Source organism: Mercenaria mercenaria, unplaced genomic scaffold (assembly GCF_021730395.1).
Source record: "Mercenaria mercenaria strain notata unplaced genomic scaffold, MADL_Memer_1 contig_782, whole genome shotgun sequence".
Taxonomy (NCBI): Eukaryota; Metazoa; Mollusca; class Bivalvia; order Venerida; family Veneridae; genus Mercenaria; species Mercenaria mercenaria.
In genome coordinates, this window is record NW_026463684.1 from 46,235 (window position 1) to 66,046 (window position 19,812).

The 19,812-nt window shown below is 36.3% G+C and overlaps 1 pseudogene; it reads left to right on the top strand.

Moving 5' to 3' along the window:
* The window catches only part of LOC128554829 (transformation/transcription domain-associated protein-like), a 48,913-nt pseudogene extending 36,053 nt beyond the window's left edge, over window positions 1-12,860 (top strand).
* Window positions 12,861-19,812: the final 6,952 nt, after the last annotated feature.

Genomic DNA, 19,812 nt, shown 5'->3' on the forward strand with positions numbered 1-19,812 from the left:
ACCGATTTGATAAACAGCGCCACTCCGGTTTTCTTTATCATTCGTGTTTGCCAGTCCATTTTTTTTTTCTTTCTTTTATTTTTTTATGTACAGTCGGGTTGCAAAGACGATTTTCTGTACTTGTTTCAACTGGAGTCCCAACAAATGAATCATGTAATTTTTAGAAATCAAGTAATTATAAAAATTATTTATATCGGTTTCCCGTGTGATGTCTCATTAAATGCAGTGGCCATTTGTTTTTTACCCGTGATCAAACATGTAGCCTTTTGAGAAAAAAGACATCCGTCGGATTCTAAAAAGAAGTGGATCCCAGTCGAAACCATTTGGATCCAGTCAGAAACAATTGGAAACCAGTCAAAAATGTTTAATACATTGCAGTCGGCTGTCTGCAAACATTAAAGGATGTGCCGTGTGAGCACTGATTGCGTCACGCGCTAATTACGGACCGATTATCACGGTGACAATCAGACCGTTTGACACGTTTATTGATTATCTGAGGGTGCGACCAACAGTTTCCTGCTTGGCAGGTCATCGTGTATTGAGATTTCAGACCGAAATTTATAAAAAAAAAATCATTTTTACGGGACCGATTTTTTTTATTTTTTCGCTCCAGGAATCGGTCTGAAAAGTCAAAAATCGGTCCAAAATCGGCAAATTTCCGGAGCCCTGCACAGGAGTGATCAGTACCAAGCCTAGTTGTGCATATCACAGGCACGTTCCACTTCACTGCACAAAATGGCCATGAGAGCAAAAAAAAAAAAATTTTCGACGGCTTTCACAGGCCAAACTGGACATATTTTGATGAAACTTCACAGGAGTGAACAGTACTTAACCTAGTTGTGCATTACGCTGAAACATTCTGCTTTGCTGCATAAAATGGGTGCCAGACTAAAGATATACATAGGGGTGACACATATGTTTTTAGCTCTGTTGTGAAAGCTCACCGTTCGGTGTTGTCCATCCGTCATCCGTCCACACTTCCCTTTAAACAACATCTCCTCTGAAACCATTAGTGAGTAGGTTATAGAAAAAAGATGTTTCCTTTTGTGAAGAAAGCACCAAACTTCGTATGTAACTATTTTGAAGTATACTGAATCCAAAAAAAGGAGGAGACAGGCAGTTCACTAACCGCAATTAGCTTAAAATGAGGCCCCAAAAAGTATACTTTATAATATTCAAATACAAACTTTCATGCTTTCTTCATAAGAAACATCTTTTCACACACAGTTTTGAAATTAAACATTACAGTAAAATCTGATTACCTCCCTTTTTTAGTATGTATCTTGAGAAATAAGAGTATTTTATAGTAAACTTTGTATATTTGTCAATACCAAATGGTTGTTTGTCTATGCTAGTGATATGTTATCCATGTTTAGATCATATGAAACATTACTTTATAGATAAATTTCAGTTTAAAGGAAAAATATTTTTTTCAAGACATTTTTACCTCCCTTTTTAATCCCCCGCCAAAAGTGGTGGGGGATTATAGGAATGGTCTCCGTCCGTCCTTCTGTCACTCCTTCCGTCTGTCCTTAACACTTTCGTGTCTGCTCCATCTTTCCTAAACCCCTTAAGGATTTTCATGAAACTTGGGTCCAATGATCACTTCATCCACACGATGTGCAGAACCCATGAGTCAGCCTTGTCGGCTCAAGGTCAAGGTCACAACTCAAGGTCAAGGCTTTGAGTGTTCCATTTTGTGTCCGCTCTATATCTCCTAAACCCCTTGAAGGAATTTTATAAAACTTGGGTCAAATGATCACCTCATCAAGACGATATGCAGAACCTATGAGTCAGCCATGCCAGCTCAAGGTCAAGGTCACAACTTGGGGTGAAAGGTTTGAGCCTTCTATTTTGTGTCCGCTCTATATCTCCAAAACCCCTTGAAGGATTTTCATCAAACTTTGGTCAAATGATCACCTCATCAACACAATGTGCAGAACCCATGAGTCAGCCATGTCGGCTCAAAGTCAAGGTCACAACTCAAGGTCGAAGGTTTGAGCCTTCCATTTCGTGTCTGCTCTCTATCTCCTAAACCCCTTGAAGCAGTTTTATAACTATTGGGTCAAATGATCACCTCATCAAAACGATGTGCAGAACTTATGAGTCAGCCATGCTGGCTCAAGGTCACAACTTAGGGTCAAAGGTTTTAGCCTTCCATTTTGTGTTCACTGTGTATCTCCTAAACCCCTTGAAGGATTTTCATCAAATTTGGGTGAAATGAACACCTCATCAAGAACTCATTAGTCAGCCATGTCAACTCAAGGTCAAGGTCACAACTCAAGGTCAAAGGTTAGAGCTCTGTATCTCCTAAACCCCTTGAAGGATTTTCATGAAACTTGGGTCAAATGATCACCTCATCAAGACGTTGTGCAGAATTCATGAGTCAGTCATGTCAGTTCAAGGTCAAGGTCACAGCTAAAGGTCAAGGGTTTACCCTTTCACTGTCCATAGTAGTGGCGGGGGATTTAGCTGTCTTTCAGACTGCCTTGTTTAAATTGATTTAAAAGGAGGTTCCATGGCAGATATAGCGTGTCTCCTCCTCTCGTAGGATTTGAGATACCTTAAAGTAATTTCATGCAAAATTTGGTGCTTTCTTCACAAACGGGAACATCTTTGCCATTTTTATACGCCCAAAGGGACGTATTATGTTATACCCCCGTTGTCCATCCGTCCGTCCGTTAGCAGTATAGTGTCCGCTCTGTAACTCTTGAACCCCTTGAAGGATTTCAAAGAAAATTGAAACAAATGTTCACCACACTGAGACAACGTGCAGAGTGCATATTTTGGATGTCTCGCTTCAAGATCAAGGTTACACTTAGGGTTCAAAGGTCATATGGGTGTGTTTCGTGTCCGCTCTGTAACTCTTGAACTGCTTAAAGGATTTAGAAGAAACTTGGCACAAATGTTCACCACACTGAGACAACGTGCAGAGCGCTTGTTTCCGTTGACTAGCTTCAAATTCAAGGTCACACTTAGGAGTGAAAGGTCATATTTGACTTTGCTGTGTCAGCTCTGTAACTCTTGAACTGCTTGAAGGATTTCAAAGAAATTTGGCACAAAGGTTCACCATACTGAGGCGACGTGCAGAGCGCATGTTTTGGATGACTCGCTTCAATGTCAAGGTCACACTTAGGGGACAAAGGTCATTTGTGACTTTGCTTTGTGTAAACTGCTCTCCATTGCAGTGCTCTTGTTTTTATTTGGCAGATCCTTTTTTTAGCTCACCTGTCACATAGTGACAAGGTGAGCTTTTGTGATCACCCTTCGTCCGTCGTCCGTCCGTGCGTCCGTCCATCAACAATTTCTTGTCTGCACGATAGTGGTTTCATTTATGATTTTATTTTAACCAAACTTGCACACAACTTGTATCACCATAAGATCTCAGTTCCTTTCTTGAACTGGCGAGATCCCATTATGGGTTCCAGAGTTATGGCCCCTGAAAGGGCCAAAATCAGCTATTTTGACCTTGTCTGCACAATAGCAGCTTTATTTATGATTTGATTTTTACCAAACTGGCACACAATTTGTATCACCATAAGATCTCGGTTCCTTTCTTGAACTGGCCAGATTCCATTATGGATTCCAGAGTTATGGCCCCTGAAAGGGCCAGAATTAGCTATTTTGACCTTGTCTGCACAATAGCAGCTTCATTTATGATTTTATTTTAATCAAACTTGCACACAACTTTTATCACTATAAGATCTTGGTTCCTTTCTTGAACTGGCTAGATTCCATTATAGGTTTCAGAGTTATGGCCCCTGAAAGGGCCAGAATTAGCTATTTTGACCTTGTCTGCACAATAGCAACTTCATTTATGATTTGAATTTAATCAAACTTGCATAAAACTTGTGTTGCCATAAGATCTCAGTTCCTTTGTTGAACCAACCAGATCCCATAATAGGTTCCAGAGTTACGGCCCCTGAAAGGGCCAAAATTAGCTATTTTGACCTTGTCTGCACAATAGCAACTTCATTTATGATTTGATTTAACCAAACTTGCACACAACTTGTATCACCACAAGATCTTGGTTCCTTTCTTGAACTGACCAGATTCCATCATGGGATCCAGAGTTATGGCCCCTTAAAGGTCCAAAATTGGCTATTTTGGCTTTTGCAGCCATATAGAGACTTCATTTATGGTTTTATTTGATACAAACTTCCAAAATATCTTCAACAACAATAAATCTTGGATTCTATGACAAATCAGATCCAGTTGTAGGTTCCAGAGTTATTTTATATCTGATTACCTCCCCTGATTGTAGTCAAAATGGATTTATATCAGTAAGTACTTATAGGACTTGTTTGAAATTTCATTATCATCATTAGTTGGACTGAGCCAATGAGGGTAGATAACTATGGACTGATTTTATGTCAAATTACCTCCCTTTATTTCAAATTAAAATGGGTATATCTCCGTAACTAATGAAGGTACTGGTCTGAAATTTCATTTATGTCAACAGATTTATTTGGCAGATCCTTCTTTTATACATTTGCTTTTTAATTACTTCCCTTTTACGTTACTATAAATAGCTTATTTTTAGTAACTTTTTTATTATTGGCCGTAGGGAAAAACCGAGACCACTTTCCTGTGGTACAACATGGATGGTACCTCCAATTTTTAGGTGTATTTTGACATTTCTTTACCTTGTAAGAATTTTTTTTTTCTTTTTGGTTAAGTTTCTTCCCTTTGTTGTTCCTGTCCTTTGGACTTAGATATTTTTTCTAAGGACCTTCTTGTCCTCAAGTGCAATGATAACAGGTGAGCGATATAGGGCCATCATGGCCCTCTTGTTGTTCTCTTACAATGAATTTTTTATGAATTACTTCCCTTTTTAGCTCATCTGATTTTTTGAAAAAAAATGATGAGTTATTGTCATCACTTGAGCGGTTGTCGGCGTCGGCGTCGGCGTCTGCGTCGGCGTTGCCTGGTTAAGTTTTATGTTTAGGTCAGCTTTTCTCCTAAACTATCAAAGCTATTGCTTTGAAACTTGGAATACTTGTTCACCATCATAAGCTGACCCTGTATAGCAAGAAACATAACTCCATCTTGCTTTTTGAAAGATTTATGGCCCCTTTTGTACTTAGAAAATATCAGATTTCTTGGTTAAGTTTTATGTTTAGGTCAACTTTTCTCCTAAACTATCAAAGCTATTGCTTTGAAACTTGGAATACTTGTTCACCATCATAAGCTGACCCTGTACATCAAGAAACATAACTCCATCTTGCTTTTTGCAAGATTTATTGCCCCTTTTGGACTTAGAAAATCAGTTTTCTTGGTTAAGTTTTATGTTTAGGTCAGCTTTAATCCTAAACTATCAAAGCTATTGCTTTAAAACTTGCAACACTTGTTCACCATCATAAGTTGACCCTGTACAGCAAGAAACATAACTCCGTCCTGCTTTTTGCAAGATTTATGGCCCCTTTTGGACTTAGAAAATATCAGATTTCTTGGTTAAGTTTTATGTTTAGGTCAACTTTTTCTCTTAAACTATCAAAGCTATTGCTTTGAAACTTGCAACACTTGTTCACCATCATAAGCTGACCCTGTACAGCAAGCAACATAACTCCATCCTGCTTTTTGCAATAATTATTGCCCCTTTTGGACTTAGAAAATCATTTTCTTGGTTGAGTATTATGTTTAAGTCAACTTTTCTCATAAACTATCAAAGCTATTGCTTTAAAACTTGCAACAGTTTTTCACCATCATAAGTGGACACTGTACATCAAGAAACATAACTCTATCCTGCTTTTTGCAAGAATGATGGCCCTTTTTAGACTTAGAAAATCATGGGTAGGACAATATTTCTATTACACTAAAAAAAATCAGATGAGCGTCAGCACCCGCAAGGCGGTGCTCTTGTTATTACTATAAATAGCTTATTTTGAAACTTTTTTATTATTGACCGTAGGGAAAAACCAAGACCACTTTTCTGTGGTACAACATAGATGGTACATCCAAGTTTTAGCTCGTCTGATTTTTTTGAAAAAAAAAATGGAGAGTTATTGTCATCACTTGATTGGCGTTGGCGTCGGCGTTGCCTGGTTAAGTTTTATGTTTAGGTCAGCTTTTTTCCTAAACTATCAAAGCTATTGCTTTGAAACTTGCAACACTTGTTCACCATCATAAGCTGACCCTGTACAGCAAGAAACATAATTTCCATCCTGCTTTTTGCAAGATTTATGGCCCCTTTTGTACTTAGAAAATATCAGATTTCTTGGTTAAGTTTTATGTTTAGGTCAGCTTTTCTCATAAACTATCAAAGCTATTGCATTGAAACTTGCAACACATGTTCACCATCATAAGCTGACCCTGTACATCAAGAAACATGACTCCATCCTGCTTTTTGCAAGAATTATTGCCCCTTTTAGACTTAGAAAATCAGTTTTCTTGGTTAAGTTTTATGTTTAGATCAGCTTTTCTCCTAAACTATCAAAGCTATTGCTTTAAAACTTGCAACACTTGTTCACCATCATAAGCTGACTATGTACATCAAGAAACATAACTCCATCCTGCTTTTTGCAAGAATTATGGCCCTTTATGGATTTAGAAAATCATGGGTAGGACAATTTTTCTATTAGGCCACACCAAATTGATTACTTGGTCAACAGATTTCCCGCTCCATTTTTTTCCAAAATCAAAAACAAATATTTTTTTTGAAAATCAGCTTCCGCTCGCTTCAGTTTTTGCAGACCGATTTCAAAATTACAGAGCGGGCGTTTTTCACTGTTTATGGGCCTTATTATCACTGTGAAGCGACAGTAATTCATAAAATTTAATACTTTTAATCATAATTGTCCATTAAAACACCAGAAGAACATGTTTGAGGCTCTGTGTTGCCCCAGTTTGCAAAACTGACAGCCGAAATGACAGATTGTGTAAATAAATCCTTGAAAGATCATCAGAAAGAGTTTCCACAGAACATTTTTTTCTCAAGGTGAACATCAATATCTCAAACAGTGTCATTTAATAATGGCTGGTGATTAAAACAACGTTTTGCTGTAATCCTTAAAATTATACACATATATCAGCAGTAATTTGGTAGTACTTAAATGATGAACAGGCGGTATAATTCAGTTTGGACTTCACATACAGTGTTACATCATAAATAATGTATTGTTGAAATAACTTTGATTTTAAGGACTGGAACGTTGCTTCTATCAGCTATGTAAAATGAACACAATTTTCTTGCGGAGAAGGGGTACGCACATGGAACTTTATTAGGGCAAAGGAATCCTTAAGAGCTTACAAACTCACAGTCCAAGAAAACATGCATTAAAGGCTTACTTTTTAGCTCACCAGAGCACAAAGTGCTCAGGGTGAGCTATTGTGATCGCTCACCGTCCGGCGTCCGTCCGTCCGTCCGTCCGTCCGTCCACACTTTCCTTTAAACAACATCTCCTCCTAAACCAACAGGCCAATTTTGATGAAACTTCACAGGGATGTTCCTTGGATGGTCTTCTCTAAAAATTGTTCAAAGAATTGAATTCCATGCAGAACTCTGGTTGCCATGGCAACCGAAAGGAAAAACTTTAAAAATCTTCTTCTCAAAAACCAGAAGCCCTAGAGCTTAGATATTTGGTGTGAAGCATTGCCTAGTGGACATCTACCAAATTTGTTCAAATCATGACCCCGGGGTCAAAATTGACCCGGCCCCAGGGGTCACTTGATTTTACATAGAAAAATCTTAAAAAATCTTCTTCTCGAAAACTAGAAGCCCTAGACCTTAGATATTTGACATGTAGCATTGCCTAATGGACCTCTACTAAAGTTGTTCAAATCATGACCCCGGGGTCAAAATTGACCCCGCCCTAGGGGTCACTTGATTTTACATAGGAAAATCTTCAGAAAATTTCTAAAAATAAAGCAGAAGGCCTAGGTCTTAGATATTTCACGTGTAGCATTGCCTAGTGGACCTCTACAAAATTTATTCAAATCAGACCCCCGGGGTCAAAATTGACCCCGTCCCAGGGGTCACTTGATTTTACATAGGAAAACCTTAAAAAATCTTCTTCTCAAAAAGCAGAAGCCCTAGAGCTTAGATATTTGACATGTAGCATTGCCTAGTGGACCTCTACTAAAGTTGTTCAAATCATGACCCCCGGGGTCAAAATTGACCCCGCCCTAGGGGTCGCTTGATTTTACATATGAAAATCTTCAAAAAATTTCTTAAAATAAACCAGAAGGCCTAGAGCTTAGATATTTCACGTGTAGCATTGCATAATGGACCTCTACAAAATTTGTTCAAATCATGACCCCAGGGTCAAAATTGACCCCGCCCCAGGGGTCACTTGATTTTACATAGGAAAATCTTCAAAAAATTTCTAAAAATAAACCAGAAGGCCTAGGTCTTAGATTTTTGACATGTAGTATTGCCTAGTAGACCTCTACAAAATTTCTTCAAATCATGACCCCGGGGTCAAATTGGCCCCGCCCCATGGGGTTACTTGATTGTACATAGAAAAATCTTCAATATTTTCTAAAAATAAACCAGAAGGCCTAGAGCTTAGATATTCGACATGTAGCATTGCTTAGTGGACCTCTACAAAATTTGTTCAAATCTTGACCCCCTCAGGGTCAAATTGACCCAGCCCCAGGGGTTACTTTATTGTACATAGGGAAATCTTCATAAATTTGCTTAAAATAAACCAGAAGGCCTAGATCTTAGATATTCGATATGTAACATTGCCTAGTCGACTTCTACAAACTTTGTTCAAATCATGACCCCCGGGGTAAAATTGGCCCCGCCCCAGTGGTTACTTGATTGTACATCGGAAAATTTTCCAAAAAATTTCTAAAAATCATCAGTTTGACATTTGAAACATATTACTCTGGTGAGCGATCCAGGGTCATCATGACCCTCTTGTTTATTTTTCAAGTAGAGTTGAAAAACAAGAATATTATATAACTGTTTATAGATCCTTTTTCAGATTTGTTTAATGGGTACCATCAGATCTATTTATAAAAAAGAAACTGAAGATGATAATGCTTTTATTGTTAATACTTGCATTATCAAAAGTAAGTCTTTCCTTATCTGCCAAAGTTAAATGTGAAATCAAAGAACAGAAAGTGCAAAATTTGTCATTGAATTTACAAGTGAATTTGGCCATCAGTGGATGATGGATTTCCTGGTATCTGGTGAAATTGCATTGAAAGTTGACAGACTATGATATATAGGTCATGAGTATACCTAATGTACTGGTGAGGTGATTGCAGAATTTTCCATATATATAATGATTTCTGTTATACACTACATGAGAGTAACAGCTTTCTTATTCTTATGTAGTGACATAGAATCTAAGGCTAAACCATTTATGTGGCTAGGGTACTGGCTTGCCTAGGATAATACTTAGCAAACACATTAGTTCTATACACTAGAAATACGGTCAAATTGCCAGATTTTCTTGTATCCACCTGTTGTCCCCCCAGTTTGTTTAAATGTCTAAATGTTTGTAATGTATTTTGGGAACAGTTTCAACATTTAAAGATCTTTGGTTCTTTTATGTCTTTTCAAGCCATTTTGATATGTTTTTGCAGTGCTTGTTGACTTTTGTGACAAGGTTTTTTATTTTTTTCATCAAATCGCTCCTCACCCGCGCCAAAAGTAGGTGAAATCCAAAAACAAATATTTTTATTTTTATTTCGCTCGCTCGCTCCTAAATTTTTTGGAAAAAAATCCGATGACCAAGAAATTAATTTGGTGTGGCCTTATACAAAAAAAAAAAAAAAATGGTTGATTTAAACAGTTTTCTTAATGCCATCAAATCCTGCTGGGTGAGAAGATTTAATGAAAATCAAACAAGCAAATTATGGGAAGTTTTTTATGAAAAATATCTAGAAAAAGTAGGAAGAAAACTAGTTTTTGAAAGCAATATAAATGAAAGTGACATACAGCAAATTGGTAAAACACATGACTTCCTATCTGATATCATTATTGCATGGCATAGAGTAAAGGGAACAAAATGGTCGAAAGGAATTAGCAAACAAGTTTTATGGAACAATGCAAAGATAAAAAATGGAAACAAAACTTTATTTTTCAAAAACTGGTATGATAAAGGTATCAAATATGTGAAAGATTTATTTGATTACAGAACCAATAACTTTTATTCTTTTGAAAACTTTAAATATATATATGATGTAGAAAATAAAGATTTTTTAAAGTATCATCAACTTATAAACAGTATTCCTTCCCATTTCAAAGAACAACTTAAAACCGAAGATATGAACCCTCCTAGGGAAAACCTTATAGAAAAACTTTGTACATCAAAAACGCCAAATAAATTCCTGTATGAGAGGCAGATTAAAGGTAAACCAAAACCGAAAATAAAGTCTGAAGAAAAGTGGGAAAATATTTTGAACAGAAGCAATATTGAGTGGAAAAAAGTACAAAAATCAGGAATTTTCAATATAAACACATCAAGAGAATCTTGCCAACAAATACAAGATTATTTAAAATGGATATATCCCCTACAAACCTTTGTGATTTTTGTAATATGCAGCCTGAAAACTTAGAGCACTTATTCTAGGAATGTTGCCATGTACAAGTTTTGTGGAACAACTTAACTCAATTTCTTAAACAAAAAAAGTTGAAGTAAAGTTTGATATAGAAAGTGTAAGTTTTGTTTTTTTGCAAAATAATGTGAAAAATAGTGTATTAAACTTTATCATTTACTTGGTGAAGTATTACATATTTCAAATGAAAAATAGAAAAAGAGTTCCATTTTTTGAGTCATTTATGCATTATTTGAAAATAAGAATCAGTATAGAAAGAGAAATAGCCTTCATGTGTGGTAAAATGAACTATCATGAAAGAAAATGGTCCATGTTTAAGATAACAGCAGATGAAAATCATATTTAAAGGCAAAAAAAAATAATAGGTATATGCATGTTTTATAAATATATACATATTCCTTTCACAGTTTATTTATAAATAGAACAGTGTAATCAAATAGAAACTGGAGACGACAAAACAAAAACAAGAAAAAACGACAAAAAAACAAACAAAAACTTTGACGACAAATCAAAAAAAAAAAAAAAAAAATCCCCCTTTTTTTTTTATCTGTTTCCAAGTTAATTTTTATTATTAGTAGTAGTATTACAGAAAATTATCTCTCATTTATATTTCTGTTGCAGACTATAAAACTTCATCACATATAGCAAATGATATTTTTGAGAACTAAATAAAAGAAATTTGTTACTATTCTTCTGTAGCATTTAGCTAGATATGTATTATTATGTATCATGTGATGAGTATATTAAAAATAAATAATAATAAAAAACAACAAAAAAACTGATGAGTGTCAGCACCCGCAAGGCGGTGCTCTTGTTCGATGTATTTTGACATTACTTTACCTGGTAAGAATTTTTTTCTTTTTGGAATTTCTTCTTTTTGTTTTTCCTGTCCTTTGGGCTTTAACAGTCAAGTTCTTTAAATTTTTCTCCCATCCTCTGATGTAACCCTTTGGGCGTATATTGCCCCGCTTGGTGGCGCTCTTGTTTGTTCTATATCTTACTCGCTACATGTGGTGGAAATTGATGAAACTTGGCTTGGATGTTTCTTGGGTGGTCCCCGTCCAAAATTGTTCAAAGAATTGAATTCCACACAGAACTCTGGTAAAAACTTTAATAAATCTTCTTGTCCAAAACCGCATGGTGTAGAGCCCCAATATTTGACATGTGATATCATTTAATGATCCTTTATGAAGACTGTTCAGATTATGCCCCTGGGATGAAATGAGGCCCCACCCCGGATGTCCCAAGTTTAACATAGACTTACATATGGAAAAACTTTTTAAGTATTCTTTTCTGAAACCACGAGACATAGGCCTTTTGGATTTGGTATGTGGTCATCTACCAAGATAGTTCAAATTATTACTCTGGGGGTGAAAAGAGGCCCTGCCCCAGAGGCCCAAGTTTTACATATACTTGCATGTGAAAAAAAAACTTCAAAAATCTTCTTGTTTGAAACTGCAATGCACAGGCTTTTGATTTTTAGTTTGTTGAATTGCCTAGTGGTCCCCTACCAACATTTTTCAAATTATGCCCCTGAGTTGAAGAAAGGGCCCACCCAGGGGATTCCAAGTTTTACATAGGGAAAAAAATCTTTAAAAATCTTCTTGTCTGAAATCACAAGACCTAGGCCTTTGATATCTGGTATTTGGCATTGCCTAGTGGATCTCTAACAAGATTGTTCAAATAATGCCCCTGGGTTGGAAGAGGCTCCACCCCAGGGGTCACTTGTTATATGAGTTATACAGGAAAAAATATTTCAGAAATTATTTGATAATATTTCCTATTTTGTTTAATATTAATTACCTGATGACCCCAAGTTATTAGGGGTGACCTGACTGTGATCTTGACCTACTGACCTACTTTTTTTTAAGATACAACCTTGAAATTTGGATGACATGTACAGTTTTGCACACCAATCTTAAAAATGATTTTCAGTGACCATGAATGTGACCTACTGACATATTTTCTTAATATTGTAGTATCAGTTTGACATTTGAAACATGTAGCTCATATTACTCAGGTGAGTGATAGAGGGTCATCATGACCCTCTTTTTGTGACAAAATTAAAACAGCTAATTTGTGACTGAATTGGATATGAAATGTTAATGAAAAAAAAAGACTGGATTAAAATAATCACAAACTATCTCTGTACTGTGCAGAAATATTTTACCCTGACTAAGATTCTTTCAATATCATTACAGTATTTGGGTCAAACATATAACCTCTGGTACAGATCTTGCCTATTGTTGGAACAGATAGCATTTGATAATGCTCCATCAGGGCCAGTGAAGAGAGGTGGGGCCAGTGAATACAAGTTCGCACATTCGGGTTCAAATGCTCCTGGACAGGTAAATGCTTTATATCTTATCAGATTCAGGGTCCCCTAAAATCCTTTAACACACAAAGGGATGTATTATGTTATGCCCCAGGTGTCCATCTGTCTGTCTGTTAGCAATTTCATGTCCACTCTGTAACTCTTGAACCCCTTGAAGGATTTCGAAGAAACTTGACGTGCAGAGCGCATGTTTTGGATGGCTCGCTTCAAGTCAAGGTCACACTTGGGAGTCAAAGGTCTTATCAGTTTGTTTCATGTCCTCTCTTTAACTATTGACTGCTTGAAGGATTTTAAAGAAACTTGGCAGAAATGTTTACAACATCTAGATGACATGCAGAGTGCATGTTTCAGATGGCTCCCTTCAAGGTCAAGGTCACACTTGGGGGTCAAAGGACATATGACTTTGTTTATTATTGGCCAAAGGGAAAAATTCTGTGGTCCAACATGGATGGTGTCTTCAATTTTTAAGTGTATTTTGTCATATCTGTACCTGGTAAAGATTTTTTGTAAACATAGAATTATGTCTCCCCAATTTTATGAGACATATTGGTTTTGCCTTTGCTGCCCTGTCAAACAGCTGGCTGGATTTCAACGAAACTTTTCAGGAGTGATCAGTACCAGTCTCAGTTGTGCATATCACCAGCTGCACAAAATGGCCATCAGAGCTAAAAATATAAAAAATCTTGTCCGGCTTTCACAGGTCAAACTGCTGGCTGGATTTCAATGAAACTTGACAGGAGTCATCAATACCAACTGTAGTTGTGCATATAGCTGGCACGTTCTGCTTCGCTGCACAAAATGGCCGCCAGAGCTGAAAATAGAAAAAAAATCTGGTCCGGCTTTCACAGGTCAAATTGCAAGCTTGATTTTGACAAAACTTTACAGGAGTGATCAGCACTAAGCCTAGTTATGCATATTGCCAGCATGTTCCAGTTTGCTGCATAAAATGGCCGCAAGAGCTAAAAATAGAAAAATCCTGTCCAGCTTTCACAGGTCAAACTGCTGGCTGGATTTCGATGAAACTTTACAGGAGTGATCAGTACTAAGCCTAGTTGTGCATATTGCCGACATGTTCTGCTTTGCTGCACACAATGGCCATCAGAACTGAAAATAGAAAAATCTTGTCCAGCTTAGGGGAGACATATTGTTTTGGCCCTGTCCATCCATCACACTTCATTTCCGGCCAGTGATTGGAGAACCATTTGACATAGAACTTTCAAACTTCATGAGTTGATATGGTGTATCGAGAAGGTGACCCCTATTGTTTTTGGGGTCACTCCACCAAAGTCAAGGTCACAGGGTCCTAAACATGGTAAACCGTTTCTGATCAATAACTTGAGAACCACTTGAGACAGAATGTCGAAACTACATAGGATGATTGGACATGCAAAGTATACGACCCCTATTGACTTTGCGGTCACTCTAAAGGTAAAGGTCACAGGAGCCAAAATCCATCACACTTCAATTCTGTTCAATAACTGGACAGTGCGGATAATCACATGACCTGGAGAGTTCCTCCAACGAACATTTTCTTCTCGATTCAACCTAAAAAGTGGTCAGTTTCTCTTTATTCATTTATGTATCGAAATAAACAGTGTGTCTACGGAATGTGCCGTTCCTTGTGCTTTCAGAATATATCTTTCTTTTGTCATGAATCCCTCCCGTTTTTTCCTGAAAGTCGAAAATGTGTATTTTCTGTTGTAAACCAAGAGGATTCTTTGAACGAACTCGCTGTACTTTTCAGCTGTTTTGATGGAAAGTGGCATACCTGACACACCAAATGTGTAAAAATACTTTCCTCCGTTGATGCAAAACATGTCTGCATGCTAATCCTGGGCGAAAAATATATAGATAAAAAGGAATTGCTGTAAAATCTTTTTGGATGCATACAACGAACGTTTTCCCAAAGAGTTCTTTGAACAAACATTTCTATTATGTCGTTCCCTTTCTCCAAGCTGTAGCCAGATATTACAAAATATCCACATTAAATTGACGTTAAACTTTTCTATAAGCATTCAGCTATGTTGTTGTTTGTTTTCAGGGCTAATTGTGGATTTTGCATGCAGCCTCGTTGTAGAAACCCTTCTCGCCAGCTCCTCGGTGTCGTTCTAAATAATCTTCAAGTAAGTAAGATTATTGTTTTAATACAACTTATTATTATTTGCTAAGGAATATCTAAAGAACCACTTTGTATATTAAAGTCAAACATATCGCTGATATTCAAAACAAAAAGCCCTTTTACGGCGCAAAAACACAGTATAGGTTATATGGCGCCAAACAGGACTATAAATTTTGGTTTCACATCTCATTTACATCGAAATAAAAACAAGAGGTCATTTTTTGAATGTTCTAAATATCAAGACTAGCTCAACGTCAAAACCAAGGTCAAAGTTCATTTCGGTACACAAAACTGTGCATTTGGTGGATGCATATGTTGTTTGTAGCTTAAGAAATATGAAAGTAGGTCAGGAGATCAATTTAAAAGTCAAAGTTCATTATTGTACGCAAAACTTGCACGTGGTCCAAATCTTAAGGTTGTTACTTGAAAAATGTGAAAGTAGGTCACCAGGTCAAAATCAAGGTCAAATTTTATTTAGGAACACAAAACTGTGCATGTGGTCAAGATATGAAGACTGTACCCTCACAAATGTGAAAGTAGGTCACTAGGTCAAGGTCAAAAGTTATTTCGGTATTGAAACCTATGCATGTTGTCCAAATTTGAAGGTTGTAGCTACAGAAATGTGAAAGTACTAGGTCAACACCAAGGTCAAGTCATGTCAATGTTCATCAAGCCACACAAAACTATACATGTGGTCTAAATTTGAATGTTTAAGGTAATTGACAAGACGATTTTTTTAAGTTGTTCCATATATAAGTCTATGTTAACCATGTGACCCCCAGGGTGGGTCCACAGTTATCGCACTGAAAGGAGATTAAGCTTAGTTTTGAAAAAAATAAATAACAATAAGGTACGTTTATGAAATAGTATTGTTAACCTTCCGACCCTTTCAGTAATAACGCTTATTAAGTTATATTTCTAAAAGCCACAACTATTTCCAAGAACAGTAGTATGCCGTCATTTCCTTTCATGTGATGATGTATACATACAATGTCAGTAAATTATTTCGTGACCTAAAATAATTCAAAAATAATGATTTATAGCAAAACCATGTTTTATCTATACACGATGGGCAGTTGTACGTAGGGCAGAATATTTAAATTTTTATTTCAAATTATTCCGTACGAAATATAACCGCCCGAGTGTATAAATAGTGTTAAAACAATGTTTTCCCATAATGTATTTTGCTTTGAATGTTGTATCTTTCAATGTAAAATCCAAATATGGACTGTTTAATAGCGTATGCATGGCGCCAAATGGTAGGTCGTCACGCTCCTTTGTTTATACACGCCAGAACCAGAAATGGTAATACGTCTTGCAAAATAGTTCCATTAGGATGCAAATGATGGCATTTTTTTCCTAATAATTGGTGCACGTCTAACAATATGGCTCTCCATCCAAATAAGACAACAAGTATGTTAATTAGTACAAACAAGAAATTAAATAAAGTAAGAAACATAAATCAAACTCTAAGTGATAACTGTATTCAAAATGTATCATGTCAAAAATTCAAAAATTGTTAGGTGTTTATATTGATAAAAATTTAAATTGTGATCAACATGTAAAAAGGGTGTGTGAAAAATTGCACACTAATCTGTATGTTTTTTACAGAATATCTAAATATCTAAATGCTGACATGAAGAATATGTACATTTTGCCGATTTTTGACTATGCATCCACTATATGGGGAAACTGCTCTAAAGGAAATATAGAAAAAAATCTTTAAAATTCAAACTTATATTGAAAGTACACTTCCAGTAATCATCCAGTACTCTTTTTGTGAACTTAAATGGTTAACTTTTCCAAACAGGATTAAATACAATATTGGTGTCTTGGTTTATAAAGCATTAAATAAACTTGCACCATCTTATATTTGTGACACTACTGGAATTTGTGACAATACATACTATAGCCTTCGTTCTTATACGAAATTTGATCTACAGCACTTTCGACCTAAAACAAACATTCTTAAATGTTCGTTTTCTTTTATGGCTGTAGAAATTTGGAAAGATATACCTTACTCAATAAGAAATGCTAGCTCAGTAAATTCATTTAAATATTTACTTAGAAACTTTCTTTTAATCAATACAGTGTAGAGTTATGTTATGTGACTGTTAACATGTGTTCTTATTTCTTCTTTACAAGTCTGCTCTATGGAATGACTGTGACATTTTCATTTGTATGAGTAAATGGTTTTGTGTTTGTTAGAGGGCCTCATTGAAAATAAGATTTGTATGTTATGTATGAAACTTAATGGGTCTTACCCTCTTTAAATAAAGAATTTATTATTTATTATTATTATTATTATTACAGCTTATAACCAACTCAATGAGTGTGTACATTAATTAAGACAGTTATGCTATGTGACATTTCGCTTCAAACATGTTTAAAGTAAAATATGTATCAAAGTTCAAAGCCCTATATTTGTGTCGCTAAATATCACGTCGACGTGACGTCAACAGAATATCGTTGGGATTATTAAATAGAATAATATATAATAATCTGTGTTCATCCAAGGATGTTTTGTTAAAAACATTTTCCCACAACAGGAATGCGGGCTCCTGCCCACATGTCTTCCCTCGTGTTCATGAAGACTGGACTGAGTCTTAAATTCTTTCCACAATATTTGCAAACAAGAGATATCGACACATAAACATTTAACATAATATGTACGAAAAATATGTGAAGCGCTCGTTATTGTCAACTTACGACGCCAGACGTTAGGTGAGAAAATGCCAATTTTAAGAGTATGAACTTTAAATCACATCAGTCTGTTAAAATGTTACGATGGACAGATAAACTGAAATAAGACACACTCAGGTAAGATAAACATTTAAGCCGTTAATTAAATTCTCCATGCACATGTTTTACCAATATGTCAGTCAATGATGCGAATTTTTTCTTGATTTTTTTCCATACCTCATGTTTTTGAGATGTGAAACCAAAATTTATAGTCTTGTTTTGGCGCCATATAACCTGTTCTGTGTTTGTGCGCTGTAAAACCCAAATAAATAAATTCACGTCCAACTTGATATGCGGCGAATGGAGATTTCCGAACATGTTACATTACCTTGTGCTTTTGGATCTCAGTCGCGGTATGTTTGACTTTAATCTACAAAGTTCTTAAAATATTCCTCCGCAAATAATAATAAGTTGTATTAAAACAATAATCTTACTTACTTGAAGATTATTTAGAACAACACCGAGGAGCTGGCGAGAAGGGTTTCTACAACGAGGCTGCATGCAAAATCCACAATTGGCCCTGAAAACAAACAACAACATAGCTGAATACTTATAGAAAAGTTTAACGTCAATTTAATGTGGATATTTTGTAATATCTGGCTACAGCTTGGAGCAAGGGAACGACATAATAGAAATGTTCGTTCAAAGAACTCTTCAGGAAAACGTTCGTTGTATGCATCCAAAATGATTTTACAGCAATTCCTTTTTATCTATATATTTTTCGCCCAGGATTAGCATGCAGACGTGTTTTGCTTCAACGGAGGAAAGTATTTTTACACATTTGGTGTATCAGGTATGCCACTTTCCATCAAAACAGCTGAAAAGTACAGCGAGTTCGTTCAAAGAATCCTCTTGGTTTACAACAGAAAATACACATTTTCGACTTTCAGGAAAAAACGGTAGGGATTCATGACAAAAGAAAGATATATTCTGAAAGCACAAGGAACGGCACATTCCGTAGACATACTGTTTATTTCGATACATAAATGAATAAAGAGAAACATACCACTTTTTAGGTTGAATCGAGAAGAAAATGTTCGTTGGAGGAACTCTCCAGGTCACGTGATTATCCGCACTGCTGGAGAAGCATTTGACCTAAAATGTTTAAATTTCACACAGTGATAGAGCTGACAGAGTAGATGACCCGAATTGATTTAGGGGTCACTCCATCAAAGGTCAATGTCACAGGGGCCTGAACATGGAAAAGCATTTCCAATAACTTGAGAACCACTTGACCCATAATGTTGAAACTTAACTGATGACCCCTATTGATTTTGGTGTCACTCCATTGAAGGTCAAGGTCACAGGGCCCTGAACATGGAAAACCATTTCAGATCAATAACTGATGCGGGAGGCATAATAGTGATTGTCCTATCCGTTCGTTCGTCCGTCCTTCCGTACTAGGTCAACCAAGTAGGACCATTTCGTCTAGCATCAATACCCCTAATTAGAATGACTTGATACTAATGCAGATGTAACCTGTGACCAATTCTCATCTTCAGACATCACCTGACCTCAGTTTGACCTTGACCTTGAACTTGACCTCAACTTGGGTTGCTTTGTATTAACAAGGATGCCACCGGGGAAATCAAGCGTTATTGAACGCATCTCCTTGTTCTTAACAAGAGCGCGACAATGTGGAGCAATATACACCCAAAGGTATGACCTTTGACCCCTAAGTGTGACATTGACCTTGAAGCGAGATATCTGAAACATGCCCTCTGCAAGTTGTCTTGATGTGGTGAACATTTGTATCAAGTGTCTTCGAAATCCTTCAAGAGGTTCAAGAGTACAGAGCAGACACGAAACAAATTCATATGACCTTTCACCCCCACATGTGTGGTGGGTTCAGCATATTGCCTGTGGGCATCTAGTTTTTGTCTTAGACCAAGGAACAATCTGGTATATGTGGCTATATTTCTCAGTTATTTTTGAGCTGATTACAAATGGCAGTGCATTATATATGGCTAAGCTATAATACACATATATTGTTATTTTTGGGAGTATTTATTACTAGGTATTATTCTAGATTGGGGTTAATGGATGCTTTGTCCATGTTATAACATTGCAAGAATCAATTGTGAAAATATTTGTAGACTTGGCA